Source organism: Zophobas morio, unplaced genomic scaffold (assembly GCF_036711695.1).
Source record: "Zophobas morio isolate AGI-343-1 ecotype UQ-CSIRO unplaced genomic scaffold, CSIRO_AGI_Zmor_V1 ptg000030l, whole genome shotgun sequence".
Lineage (NCBI taxonomy): Eukaryota > Metazoa > Arthropoda > Insecta > Coleoptera > Tenebrionidae > Zophobas > Zophobas morio.
The window spans coordinates 10,897,900-10,912,636 of NW_026972135.1; the positions used below are offsets into that span (position 1 = coordinate 10,897,900).

A 14,737-nucleotide genomic window follows, 5' to 3' on the forward strand; every position below is an offset into this window, starting at 1 on the left:
GTCCAAAAATTGCCATGTTTCAATTTTTGTTTTCATTTGGTCCCAAAAGATAAAATGTCTGGATTGATTAGTAATAGCATTTCGAAGAGGAGGATTTGCTTTTTTACAATTAATACCTCCCGAATTGAAACTATCAAACAGATTGTTCATATCACAGATAAATTCGGCAGTTTCAATAGCCTCAGATGGCATGCTTGTTTGGCTAACCATAGTCTTAATGGCTGCCGCCATTGTATTACTAAGTGTTTTTGCGGCAACCGCCACTTTCATTTTAAATAATTTATATTTATCAATGTGCAAATAGCACTCCCTAATCTTATGTAAGGTCTGAAATCGGCGGCCTCGATCATATTCATATGCTAATAATAAATATTGCCACTTCGCCTTCTTGTCATTGTCGTATAATATTGTGCATTTTGATAAAGCATTTCTTGTAGACTTAAGTAAATGTGGAGAATCGTAAAAAATTATAATTTTCTTTTGGTTTAGAATAAAGTATGGTAATTTTTCGTCAATGCCAGACAAACTTTTAAGAATATTCAAAGCTTTCATATTAGTTGCACCCTGATCACACACTGTACAAGCAACATTTAGTCCAGCCGTTTCTAGTTTATTAATTATTTCAATAATAAGATCTTTCAACTGCGTACTTTTAACAGTATCTTTCGTAAAAAAATACGCAACCGGTTGCTTCCAGCCTGAATAAATTCCTTGAATCATACATGAACATTTGTAGAGTACTTTTTTAAGTTTAAGAATTTTTTATTGTTGGTGTCTATTAATAAAATACAATTTTTTCTTTCGCGGAGTGAGGTCTATTACAACCTATTGCTTTCAACACGCTGTCACTGTTTTTTCTTTTTTTTGTTGAAGAGTTAATGGCAGAAGGACTACATGATCTCTTTTGTTGATGAGGAGTTGACGAAATTAAACTATTACGAGGATCAGTTATTTGATCTGAGCAAAAATTATTGTACCCCGTTGGTGTTACACATCTTTCGCTAATATTATTCACGTGCGACGAACAATAATCGTGTTCATTAGTAATAGAAAATCTATCGGAAATATTGTTATTACAATTATTAAATATTGTTGGTACGGCAAATTTGTGTAATCTGGTGCGTAAGGTACTAGTGAAAAAGTTATTAGTAAGATGATCTTCACATAAATAAACTTTTTTGTCAGTATATTCAACATCGCCGGGAAATGCATTGTTTAAAGCAATGAACCATATTTGCCTTTGTTTTGTCGCTTTCGGAAAAGAAAAAAAATGTTTGTTTGTACCCGATACATTTTGACAAGAAGGCACTTTGCATTTGTATTTATAGTTTTTTTTATCCATTGTACTTCTGACAGCCACAACACACTTTTACGTACTTGACATTATCCTGGTTATTATCCTACATGACTAGTACACAAGGTACTCAAATACATTTACTCTTATAACTAACAATTTATACATACTGAGTTTGCAACTTTCCCATTGGGTTGACGGTTGCTGGAACAAATTTTCAATAAAATCCAGAATTTTGTCTGAAGAATGCTTGGAGCATTGATGGTCTTGGCCCATTTTTGCAATTGCCCCGGCAATTCGGTACACAACATTTCGTTGGCATTTCTGCAAAATATATAAAAATTAAAAGGGTTTTGCTAAAATGATCAAAAAAGTTAACACAAAACAATTCAAATTCAACATAACCTCAACTGTTAAACGTTTTGATTCTAATTATATTGCACTATAGGTACTAACCTATGGTTTTAAAATGACCTGCTAAGTACGTACTACAATCCACAGAACATCCAATATAATCTACAATCTGAAAAAACTACCAAAATTATTTTTGAGAATTCAGCAATAAAAATTCAAAATACAATTTGTGGCGGTCCTGAATATTCCTGGACCCATCGTGGTGACGTCACACGCTGTCAATGAGTCTGTGCGAAAATTAAGTTTATTTGCCGATAAACAATTTAAAAAAAATTGTTTATTAAACTTTTTACAACTTTTATTCAAGTAACACAATAACGACCAAGAATACACTAAATTATTGAATTACAATTGATGCTTATATACTAATGTTAATTGGGTGATAATTAGGTGATAGTAGCTAGTTGACATTGGCCATCGAAAGTATTATCATTAGGTGTTGTGGAATTTCCCTAATGTAACTCCTCCCTCCTTAAGTCGAAAATAACATGGGGATGTTGTTTTCGCCAGTTTCTTGAGTTTGGGTCGTTCTTCGTATTAAGGCCTTTTGGAGTGAGTTTCGAAATCTAAAAATTAGAAAGATTATGAGACCGATGCACAGTAAAATGAGGATGGCCAAATATCCGATTTCTCTGTGGTGGTGGTTTTCGTCTTTCAGATCGTTGATGTATCGGATTTGGTTGTTAAGCCGGGAAATATCGTCTAGGTTGACGTTATGTAACTGCAGGTGTCCATGGTGCGAAACTGGTTGTATTTCCTTGTTGTTGATGCTGGGTATCATGAATGGCTCGCCTCTGATCGTGTTTTCTTCGTTGACAAATTGGAAGGTATCTGTGCTTATGCTGCAGTGATGAGGGACTTTTATCAGACTTGTTTCTTTGATGAGTGTGTATCCTTGATTACTGCAGGTTTTTCTTAACTTGATCGAGTTGGTTGCGGGGATTATTAGAAGGTGATCGTCTCCAATTTGCTCGAATATAGCTTCGTTAACGTGTACGGGGGTCGATCGGCATTGATTCGGCTTCATGTGTTGGATAAGCGAAAGTATACAGTCGTCTCCATTTGGCATTAGTTGGTTTTGACAGATGTGTTGGTCTTCTATCGGTTCGCATTCTTCTTCTTGATACTGGTGTTCTGATGTGCCGAGTATAAGGAAGGGTTTTTTGGGTATTATGGTTAGGTTGTTTTGTGGCACAGGGAATAGGTGATAGAAATCAAAATGTTTTGAGTGGAAAATTGGAATGTGTATGACAAAGATTATTTTGTCAGGACTAAAAACAACTTTTAAGTTTAGTAGTTGGTAGTAGGATGTGATGTTTTTGAACTTCATAATTTTTGAATCACCATAGATTTTTATTAATTGATCAAGCATGATCTTAATATCGTTAATAGAGATAATTGAATTATGCAATGTGTTTAATTTAGCAAACATGGCATCCTCTAAGTTATCTAAAAGAGTGATGAGGTTTTGGCAATTTAGGATAATTTGGTCTAAGGTATTCTGAGCCCTAATATAAGCGGAGATGTCATCAAAAGTTTTATATACATTATCTTCGAAATAATTCAACCTGATTTTGATTAATTGTTGGTTTTTACTCAAGGTTGTGATTGTATGGTTGTAGCTATCTATTAATCTTTTTGTTAGTGAGGTTTGCAATTGCATTTGTTTTGACATTGATTCTTGGGCTACAGATAATGTTTTAAGAGCATGATCGTAGCGTTCGCCATCGTCTGAATCTAGGGTACCGAATAACCATTTTGAACTTTTACCTATTAAATTTATCAAGCCTCTTTTTTTGATGATGTGGGGTTTAAGATTGTTTAGTTTTCTTTCGGACTCTAAAATAAGGAAATGGGCATGTAGTAGTAGGTTTCTTAGGACATTTCTGTAGGTTACTTGAGTTTTTAGGGATGTTTGTAAATGTAGTGTAGTGTTAATCGTATTAAAATAGGAGATGGTATTATCCAGGAGTGATATTAGTGGGTTGATTTCGATGTAATGGATAAATGTATGTTTTGTCTCTATAATTTTACCAACACCTAGATGGAATGGGAGAATCTGTGAATGGATAGGGGTGATAGTGATTTCCTCCACCGAATTACTTAGGGTTGACGTTATGACTAGTAGAAAGATGGTCCTAAAGATTTGTATCATCCTGTAACAATTGCTTATTGTAAAACTTTCTAGGTTTTTTTACAGTTGATTTATGATACATACCGCGACTTGTTTCTATCTTTTTGTCATTGTCAGAAATTATTTTAGCTGCATGAAATTTGGGTTTTGCTTTATTTCGTTCTTTTGAGTTAATATAAGCGGTTTCGTTTGCAGCATAGCAAGTAGGATCTTCTCTTTTAAGATTCAACTTGGCTATGTTTTGTTTTTTGTAGTTAACATTTTTCACTTTTATGGTGTTATACAACAATTTGGCGTTTTCTTTATGATTTTGAATGTAATTGGATATAATCTTTTTATCTGATAGATCGAAAGGGTTGCTACTATTTATGTGACCGTTGATTATTTCAAAAGGCGTATGTCCTGTTACTGAGTGAATGGAATTATTGTATCCTACAATCGCGTGTTTTACTAGCGTTATGGTCTCTTCGCGTGGTTTTTCTAGTTTCAAACATCGGACTTCTTCTGCTAATGTAGAGTGAAAACGTTCGACCGGGGAATTACTATTGGAATTTTTTGGTGTTGGAGTTCGATTTTATGTAGTTTGCAAAAATCATCTAAAAGATTATTTTTAAATTCTCCACCGCAATCGGTTGTTATTTTGTAGGGCATACCGTGATGCGAAATAAAACTTAATAGAATAGAATAGAATAGAATAAATTTATTAGCATACAAAATACAATTTGTTTAGCCTCGTCCAGTAACAAAATGTACACACTTACATAACATATACTTACACACTAGACTAAAATATACACATTGTATAAACAAGTACAATCAAGTACCTACATAACAGTACTTCTAAAACAATCAATAAATGATCTGCGCCGCCGAAGACATCCTATATGTGAACACTAGCAAATTCCTCAATGTTATAAAACAATTTTTCATGCAAAATGGACTTAATCTTAGACTTAAATTTATAGGGCGAAAGACTTTTGACCGTGTGTGGTAATAAGTTAAACATTTTAATGCAAGTTACTTGTATGGAATTTTTTGTTTTTTCTAACCGATGGTATGGCATCATGAATTTATCTTTGTTACGAGTTGGGTAATCATGCACGTCTGAATGTTTAACAAAGTTATTTTGTTGTTCATATGCATATAGTAGTATATTATAAATATAAATGCAAGGAAGTGGCAAGATATTAAGTTTTTTAAAGAAGGGTTTACAATGTGCCCTCATGTCACGACAGTTTGATAGAACTCGGATAGCTTTTTTCTGTATAGAAAATATTCGAGTTGCGTTACTAGAATTTCCCCAAAATATAATACCATAGCTTAGTAAACTATTAAAATTACTGAAATAAAATGTGCGAGCTATATCGCTGGAGCAATACAACATTAATTTTTTTATTTGGTATAATACTGAGTTCAGTCGTGGTGCCAGTACATCAATGTGTGGTTTCCATGTAAGTCTACTGTCCAATGTCAGCCCTAATAGTTTTCCTACATTCATAACATCAGTAGTGTTTGTTAAGTTAGATTTTAAGGAAAATATAACACATTGATTTTTCTCTTCATTTAAAACTAAACTATTCGATGTAAGCCATTCCTTTGTTTTTTGCTTACTGTGACTTTCCATTTTTTTAAGATCCTGAATGTTATCTGACGAATTGACGAGACTCGTGTCATCCGCAAATAATATACATTTTTGTGTATCTATATTTGCAGCAATATCATTGATATAAATTAAAAATAATATTGGTCCCAATACTGAACCCTGGGGAACTCCAATCTTTAATGTTTTGGGTAGCGATAATATGCTTTTTTCAGATACTACTTGTGTTCTATCTTTTAAATATGACGCAAGAAGTTCGTGGCATTTGCCTCTTACTCCATAATAATATAGTTTATTTAATAGGATGTGGTGGTTTACACAATCGAAAGCCTTCGATAGATCAAGCATCGTCGCGCAAGTGGCTTTGTTGTTTTCGATGTTAGACATTATAGTTTCTACTAGATTTAGGATAGCTAAAATAGTTGATTTGTTTTTTCTAAATCCAAATTGCTCACTAACAAACACATGATTATTTTCGAAAAATTGGACTAGTCTCTTTTTTAAGATTTTTTCAAATATTTTAGAAATAATTGGCAAAATAGATATGGGTCTGTAATTGTTAATGTTATTTATATCCCCTTTCTTATGTAATGCTATGGTTTTTGCAACTTTCAAGCAACTTGGAAATATGCCTTCGTCAATACATCTGTTTATTAGTACTGATAAGGGTTTAGCAATGGTGAGAGCTACAAATTTAATAACAGTCGAATTTAGGCCATATAAATCGTTGCTAGTAGAAGATTTTAATTCATTGATGCTTTTTAAGATTTCGTTTTCATCAGTTTGCCAGAAGCAAATGGAATTTACTGGTGATTTGTTTAAGTTGTTAACAAAAGTGGAACTGCTTGTTTTTGCCGGTGGAATATTTGAGATTAGTTGGTTGGCAACCTTGACAAAATGTGTATTTAACTCTTCAGCTGTATGTAAGTTTTGACGGGTGCTGTTACACTTTACATTTAGTTCTGATTTAATAAGTTTCCATACCGCTTTGCTTTTGTTTGAAAAGCGGTATGGAAACTTATTAATTATAAATTGTCTATCACATTTATCGGGTGTAAGGATTTAATGGGATACGCTTGGCCATATCTAGAGAATGAGTCAATTATCGTTAGAAAAGAGTTATTTAAAATTTTGAATATGTCTATGTGGATGTGTTCGAAAGGTTTACTTGAAGTTGGTGTCAGATTAAATTTTATAACAGGTGGGTTTCGTTCATATTTCGCGATTTGACATATTTTACAGTTGTTCACATGATTAGTAATATCTTCTATCATTTTCGGCCAATACCAGTTTCGTGATAATGAATTTTTCATTTCGTTAATACCCTTGTGACAGGTTTTTCCTTGGTGGTGATATTCAAGCTTATTTTTTTGATCTTCTAACGTTATGACGTCAGTTACAAAGTTATTACATTTGATAAATCTAAACGAAGTATTTGTTGCATTTCCGGAAGCGGCCACTCACCCTTTTGGGTATCTTTACCTGTTTTTGTAAATAGCACTGTAATTTTAGTACTTCTGTAACCGTCCTACATTAAACATCGAAACCGAACGCTGTCCATTATTTCAATTATAGCAAACAAAGGTCCTTCGAGCAACATCAAGGTACAATTCGGAAGACCATACATGGTCGTATCAGCCGGATTACAAAAAACGTTGGTACTACGATTCGGATTGTACGAAACATTGGCATTCAAGCCGGAACATTGGTCTTCGAGCCGAAACATTGGTCTTCGAGCCGAAACAGTATTTTTGAAATACATTTGTACTGCTTTATGAAATCTGGCTGTTATTTCGGGTGTTCTGAAGTATAAAGCGTGTGTTTGTTTGGGATCGAGATAATTCTTTATGGTATTTATCAGGTTTGTTTCAAAATTTGTTAGCGGAAGCGAAATGACAGATCGGTTTTTGTCGAAGATTGTTTGAGTTTTTACATTTGGTGTTATGACATCGCGACTACAGTATATGATTACTTGGTTTTTATACATGTTTAAGGGTTTATCAGTAATTGGGATTTCTAAAATTGGATTTTCCACTGAGGTATGAATGGTTTCGTTATCAGATACATTTTGATCTGGTGGTTTGATTTGTATATTCGAAATAATTTTTATTTTTGGTGTTTCGGGATCAGTATTATTATCTATGAGTGAAGAAGACGTACCGGGTTCATTGTTAAATTGGTCAATTATTTTTTCTTTGAATGGGAAAGGGGTTTGTTTATCAATAATTAGTTGTTTTAAAGAGTTGTCGTCAGGTACCGGTATAAGAGATGGGTCTGTTAAGAATTTATCAATTGTTTCGTGTGCATCACCGACGTTAGGAACTATGGAAAGTGAATCATCGTTATTATCGATGGCGTGGACTTCTATTCGCGATAGCGCATCTGCGTTAGTGTTTTGTTTTCCTTTTTTATATACGATATCATAGTCAAATTCTTCGAGTTTTAATCTCCATCTCACTAGCCTGGAGTTGGGTTCTTTTAGACTGAATAGCCATTGTAACGGTTTATGGTCTGTGACAATTGTAAATTTTCTACCGAACAAGTATGGTCTGAAATATTTGGTACTCCATACTATAGCTAGTAATTCCTTTTCAATGGTACTGTAATTACATTCGGCAGGGTTTAGAGTTCTAGAGGCGTAAGCAATAGGGAGGTCTTTACCGATAGGTCCTTGACTTAAAACTGCTCCTATAGCAAAATTCGAAGCATCTGTTGTTAAATTGAATGGTTTTGAGAAATCTGGGTATTGAAGAATGGGTTCATCACATAGTATTTCCTTGCAAAATTGGAAAGCTTTAATAAATTCTGGAGTATGTTCTACCTTTTCTCCTTTCTTTAAACATTTAGTAAATGGTTTTGTTATTTTGGCAAAATTTTTAATGAATCTTCTATAGTAGCCTAGCAAACCTAAGAATGATTTTATTTCTTTGGCTGTTTTGGGAATTGGAAATTTTTGTATTGCTTTGATTTTTTGAGGGTTTGGTTTTATGCCTTCAGGAGTGACTACGTGACCTAAAAATTCGACTTCTTTTCTTAAAAATTCCGACTTATCGAGTTGGATTTTCAATCTGCTTTCTTTGAGACGATTAAATATTAGTTTCAAATTAGAGATATGTTCCTGCAAGGAGGTTGAAAATATTATTATGTCGTCCATATAAACAAAACAGATTTTTCCTTGTAAGTTCTTTAGAATATTGTCCATTACTCTTTGAAAAGTTGCCGGTGCGTTTTTGAGACCGCATGGCATTCGCACATATTCATAGTGACCGTTTTCTACGTTAAAAGCTGTTTTCGCGATCGATTGAGGATTCATCTCGATTTGGTGAAAACCTGAGGCTAAATCAAGAGTAGTGAAATACTGACATTTTCCCAATTTATCTAATATATCTGTAATGTTAGGTAGTGGATACCTATCATCTACAGTTTTGCTGTTGGCTTTTCTGTAGTCTACTACGATTCGCCATTTTTGTTTGCCGCTAGCGTCTACTTTTTTGGGAACTATCCAGATTGGAGAAGACCAGGGACTTTGAGAGGGCCTAATTATGCCTGTTTCTAACATTTGATTAATTTGTTTTTCAACTTCTGGTTTATGAATAAAGGGGTACCTGTACGATTTTGTGTGAACCGGGATTTCATCTGTGGTTTTTATTTCATGTTTGACTTGATTAGTGAAACTCAATGTTTTATCTTCTTGATGAAATATATCAGAATATTCGTTACACAACGAAATGATAGCATTTTTTTCTTCGTTGTTTAAATGTTCGGTCCTTATTAATTTGGCAATATTTTTGTTTTTACTTTGTTGTTTATTAGAGAAGTTTTCAAAATGATAAATTTCGTTTTCGTTATGGTTAAACCGAGAAACTTTAATTGGACGATTTATTGTTATTGTTATCCTGGAATCGGTATTATTATGTATTTCTGCAATAGCAAAGTAGTTTTCCGCGATCGTAAGAGTTTCTGGGATATATAAATTATTCATTTTGAGTTCTGGTATGATTATTTCTCCCGAATAACAATTTACTGGAAGTTTACATTTTGAAATCTCGTGACTATCAATGCTAACTGTTACCGAGGTGTCTTTTGGCTGCCTATAAAGAAGGGGAACATTGACATGATTATTACCCAACGCATTATTCACCAAGTCTATTTTGAAATTTAGCTTTCTAAGATCTCTAAGTCCTAAAATTCCATCAAAGAAGTCATGAAAGTCGTACAACAAACAGTTGAAGGTCTGATTACTTTTTAATTCTTTAAACGCGGGAATGTTTGCTTGGTACCTTAACTGTTTCTGACCGGTGGCTGTTTTTATTATGGAGTTTTCGTGATAAATCAACGATGGATAATATTTTTCCGCTATTGAGGGTCTTATGATAGAAGTGTAGCATCCAGTATCTATGAGTAATTTCATGGGGGGTTCGTGAATTGTTATGTATGGTAAAGAGTTATATGATTCCAAATTGTTAATTTCGCAAACTATGTTGCGGGTTCGAATGGGCTGGTGTGACGAAAATTTTCCATGTCGTAATTAACGACGGGTTCATTTGTAGTGAGAAGCTCATTTGTGAACTGATCGGTATCAGTCTCATTATGTGTGAATTCCTGTTCGAAATATTCTTCGTCATTATCGTTTTGGATATGATCGATTTCTTCTGATATAAAATTTTTAGGGCCAGAGGATCCAAATTTAGATGATGGTTGCGAATGTTTTATTGTTGGAACTCTCGAACAGACAGACATAGGGGTCGGATCTGTAGAGGGTCTTTGACCATTGGGCTTAAAGACGTTTTTTGGGTACTTAAAGACAGCAGAATTTGTTAGAAATTTTCGTTGGGGTGGATTTCTATTTGGAACTAAGTTAACAGGCTGACTTGGAAAATGCTGCGGTACGAAATTTGGATTGAAACTTGGTGGTAAAGAGTTTTGTGGGATGACGTTTTGTGATGTTGGTCTTGATTGGAAGTTGAATTGGTTTGGTATTCGATTATAATGATTATAGTGATTATTACTTGCAGTATTATTAGGAGGCTTGTTGTTAATAAACGTTTTTTGTGGGGGTTTCCTATTTAAGAGGTTTGGCAAATTTTGGGTGTATCTAAAATTTTCTTCTTCGATTACGTACGACATCGCTTGTTCGATGTTTCGCGGATTTCTTAGTCTAATAATACTTTGGATATTACCTGTAAGTCCACGAATAAATGTTTTTAATGCTACGTTATCATATTGTTTCGCGTATATTAATTTCGTGGCTTCTGACATTTCAGTTATATTTATTGTTTTTAATTTTGCAGACAACCTACTTCTCACAACTTGAATACGTTTACCAAAATCTAGAAGGGGTTCGTTTCTGTTAGGGCAGAGAGTAATGAGATCTTGTTCTAAACAGTCTAAATTACGTTGATCTCCAAAACTAAGTCTAAGAGCATTTTTGATTGATATCCAATTGTTAAGATCGGTTCTGGAACCAATTAATATTTGAGCCCTTTCTGTGAGTTTGCCAATGACTACACGTAACAAATAAGTTTGAAGTTGAGGACTATTAGTGGCAAATAGTATGAATAGTTCATCACAAGCAGATATGAAAATTTCGAGTGTATCTGGGTCGCCATTATAATGAGGGACTGTGTTTACATATAACTTTAATAATTCGTAATTGATTTGCTGATCTGGCATGCTTGATAAATTAATATTTTCAAGTGCGTTAGTTAAAGATTCTACGTTCATTAAACGTTGTTAATGGAAGTAAGAAGGGATACTCGGACTAACCTTGGTATTGCCTGTCTTCTTGGAATGCTTGGAATGATGTCTTCGATAGACCGGGGTGATGATTTCTTGCCCAATGCAAGTGGAGATGAGGTTCTTTTAGATACCGCCGAAGGAATTAAAATTCCAAATTGCAATTTATATTTTGCAACTGCGATATCCTACCGACTGCGCCAATTAAGTTTATTTGCCGATAAACAATTTTAAAAAAATTGTTTATTAAACTTTTTACAACTTTTATTCAAGTAACACAATAACGACCAAGAATACACTAAATTATTGAATTACAATTGATGCTTATATACTAATGTTAATTGGGTGATAATTAGGTGATAGTAGCTAGTTGACATTGGCCATCGAAAGTATTATCATTAGGTGTTGTGGAATTTCCCTAATGTAACTCGAAGGCCTTGTCTCTAGAAGGTGTTGATTGAACTGTCTTTTTTATTTACTGGTCTGTGGTTTGGGTTCTCGTTGGAGCCAGGAAACCATCATCCCGCTAGAACAGCAATTTTCCCCACTTGTCTTAGTTCAATCACATTTCCGTTCTAGCAGGATAATGCTCTCCCGTCTCCAATTACCAGCATTGCATGATTCGAGAGGAAGCGAGGCGTCATGATTTCGCAAACTAAGAATATAAAATATTTGTATTCATGACAGTATGTTTAGCAAATGTAAAACCTCCCAACGACGGACCGCCTCAACAGCGGTAAAATTTGGTACCATTTTAATAAATTTCTTAGAAATTTACGTCTACACAATACACAGATTTATTTGTTAACAAGATTTAATCTATTCAACAGCTCAGGTACTTTTAACGGATTAACTAATTTTGAGTACCGCTTGCGGTACCCTATTATGACATACCAATGGTATGTTTCTCGCAAATACGTTAGGAATTTCCTAATGAAAAAAATGGCGGCTATTTCACTTACGTAAGAAAGTATAAAAATCTACCTGTCTTGGGATAATCTCATAGAATACATAATTAATCATCAAATAGGTTTTCAGTATATGTATACAACAAATATATTTATTTTTTTTTATCAATCTCCAATGGACACCTCGCAATAACGGACACTTTCTGAGTCACCACAGCTGTCCGTTGTAGAGAGGTTTTACTGTACAAACAAATATATTTTGAGTTACGACGAACAGGCCTAAGACTGGTGACCAGTGAAAGGGAGCTGACGAACTCGAAGAGAACTCTGGAGATGGAAACTCAAGTCTCTAAATACATGTATGATTACATGGAATCCTTAAGATATTTCTGATGTTGCTGAGGCTTAGGACCTTTTCACCACAGGGTGTAACATTTGTTTAACTTAAAATATGTTAAGTTATGTATCTTAACTCTATATCTTAATCCTACAGTCAAATGTGCGATGATTGGGAGGGCAACTCTGTGTGGCCTCTGTTTCGTCCGTTGTGGAATGGGTCTGGTTGTTTTGGTGCCTTTTGGGAGTCTTGTGGCTGGGCTTTTTTCGTGGTCATTTTCTGCAAGAAACAAAAAGAAAGAAAGAGTTTGTTCTTATCGCGTTGAGGGAGTTTCTTCTAAGTACTATTGTTTGGATGTCTTCTGAGAGGTCTGGGTATAGGGTGCTGAGTTGGTGAATTGTTTGGGTTTTTTAGGGATTCTGTTAAGCTCACGGTTATGTTTCAGATGTAAATCTAACCTCCGATGCAAATGATTTCCATGCAAGTCGTTCTAATTTCGTCAGAACCCTCAAAATTACTGGAGTCTTTAGTTAATTGACGTATTTGAGGTCCATTAAAAATGCCTGCCTTTAGTTTCCAAATACTTAATCCAGGAAATTTCTGAGAAATAAACTGAAAACATTCACCATTTTGGTCCAGAGCTTTAACAAATTGCTTCATTAACCGCAACTTTAAGTGGAAAGGCGGAAGTATAATTTTTTCTCGGGGAACCAAAGGCTCCTTTATCACATTTCTTTCACCAACAATTTTTTGTGTCCAATGACTTGATTTGGCTAGACTGTTCCAGAGACAGATAAAGCAAGGATATTTTGTATAACCACTCTGTTGACCCAACAAAAAATTAACCATCTTCAAGTCGACACAGTTCACCCAATTATGTTCAACATATTTTATTCTCTGTAAAAGAAGTGCAATCACCTCATATTCTTCTTTCACAGATGTGGAGTGAGCAATTGGAATAGAAGCATGTGTATTGCCATTATGTAAAAGGAGTGCCTTGAGACTTCTTTTGCTACTGTCAATAAAGAGACGCCAATCACTTGCTAGATAGGTCTTTAAGAGGTCGCTGATGTTTTACGTCAAAGTACCGTCAAATATCAGAAAGCTGTCAAGTGGTTGTGTTTTATATTAAGAAAATTAACCACTTTTGTCTATAGATAGACAACTTTGATGGGTATGTAATGAAAAATTGAGTTCAAAAATTAAAGTCCACTTATTATTTGAAATTCGCGTTTTTTTTTTTTTTGTTGAAATCTTCAAGAAACACTTTTTTGTTCAACTCCCTTATTCCAATGTACGTTCTCGTACGGAGTGGGCAAGTTAACACTTCATTTGGAAGTACATTACTATCAGATAATGCGTCTTTTATCTGCTTCACAACATCTTCAATTATGCGTGGCCCTTGTTTAATTTTACCTCCATGGAATGCCAAAAACAAGGCATCTAATACCTGAGCCGCGTGTAAAAGTCTAGCACATGGCGTCAGTAGATTACCCTTAGATAAAAATGTATCCAGTCGAGAGTAGTACTTGCAACGGGTATTTGGCTCGTATCAATACCAAGATGCAGGTATTTTAATCGAAAACGGTGAGCCACAAATCCAGCCACAAACTGAAGTCCCTCTAAATGAATTCTGTTAGGTAATTCTACCTGGACTTTAACATTACTTCTTGGAAATTGCAGGAGTGCTTTTGAGGCATATTTCTTCATGTTTAGTGTTAGTGCAATTGAAGAGTGCTTTCCCAGAATGTACCAACGCAATCGATACATCAAGTCGACTGGAGTGGGATTTTCGTTGCCGCCTCCCATTCCACGAATGTACGAAAAAAAATTCTCCAGCGTGTCTTGACTTACTCGGGGCGTTAGTAAGTATTCAGTACCATGCGTTTTGTTTGTAATGTTAGAATTGTTAAAGTAAAAGTACTTCATACCACTTTTTACAGAAATGGGGTTTTCCCTTCTACAAAAATTTATCCACTGCTTTCACTTTTGGGTAAACGAAAAAAATTGTGTCCTTATTTTTATTTTGACAATTAGCGCAGCCGGACACTGCACAATAAGTCATTTTTTTGTAATGAATATTTTTAAATTAATGTGCCAGTAAGATAATCACGATTGGTTAATGATATAATTAAGTCAATAGTTAACAATGTAAACGTATTTAATTAAAAGTACTACTTGTTACAGTGCCTCAAATGAGTACCAAAATTTGTTGTCCAAGGCTAATCTTTATTACACAGACAATAACAGTAGCTATTTCTAATTTTCAAATTTCGCAGTTGTTTCAAGCCGAATGACGTCACACAAAATGCGC

At 34.5% G+C, this 14,737-nt stretch overlaps 1 long non-coding RNA gene across 1 annotated transcript; it reads right to left on the reverse strand.

Moving 5' to 3' along the window:
• Window positions 1-848: 848 nt before the first annotated feature.
• Window positions 849-1,939, reverse strand: LOC135137933 (uncharacterized). Its single transcript, XR_010281962.1, has 3 exons — window positions 1,873-1,939; window positions 1,751-1,826; window positions 849-1,618 (listed from the first exon to the last, which is right to left on the reverse strand). It is a non-coding gene; the product is annotated as an uncharacterized LOC135137933 (long non-coding RNA).
• Between the last annotated feature and the right edge of the window lie 12,798 nt (window positions 1,940-14,737).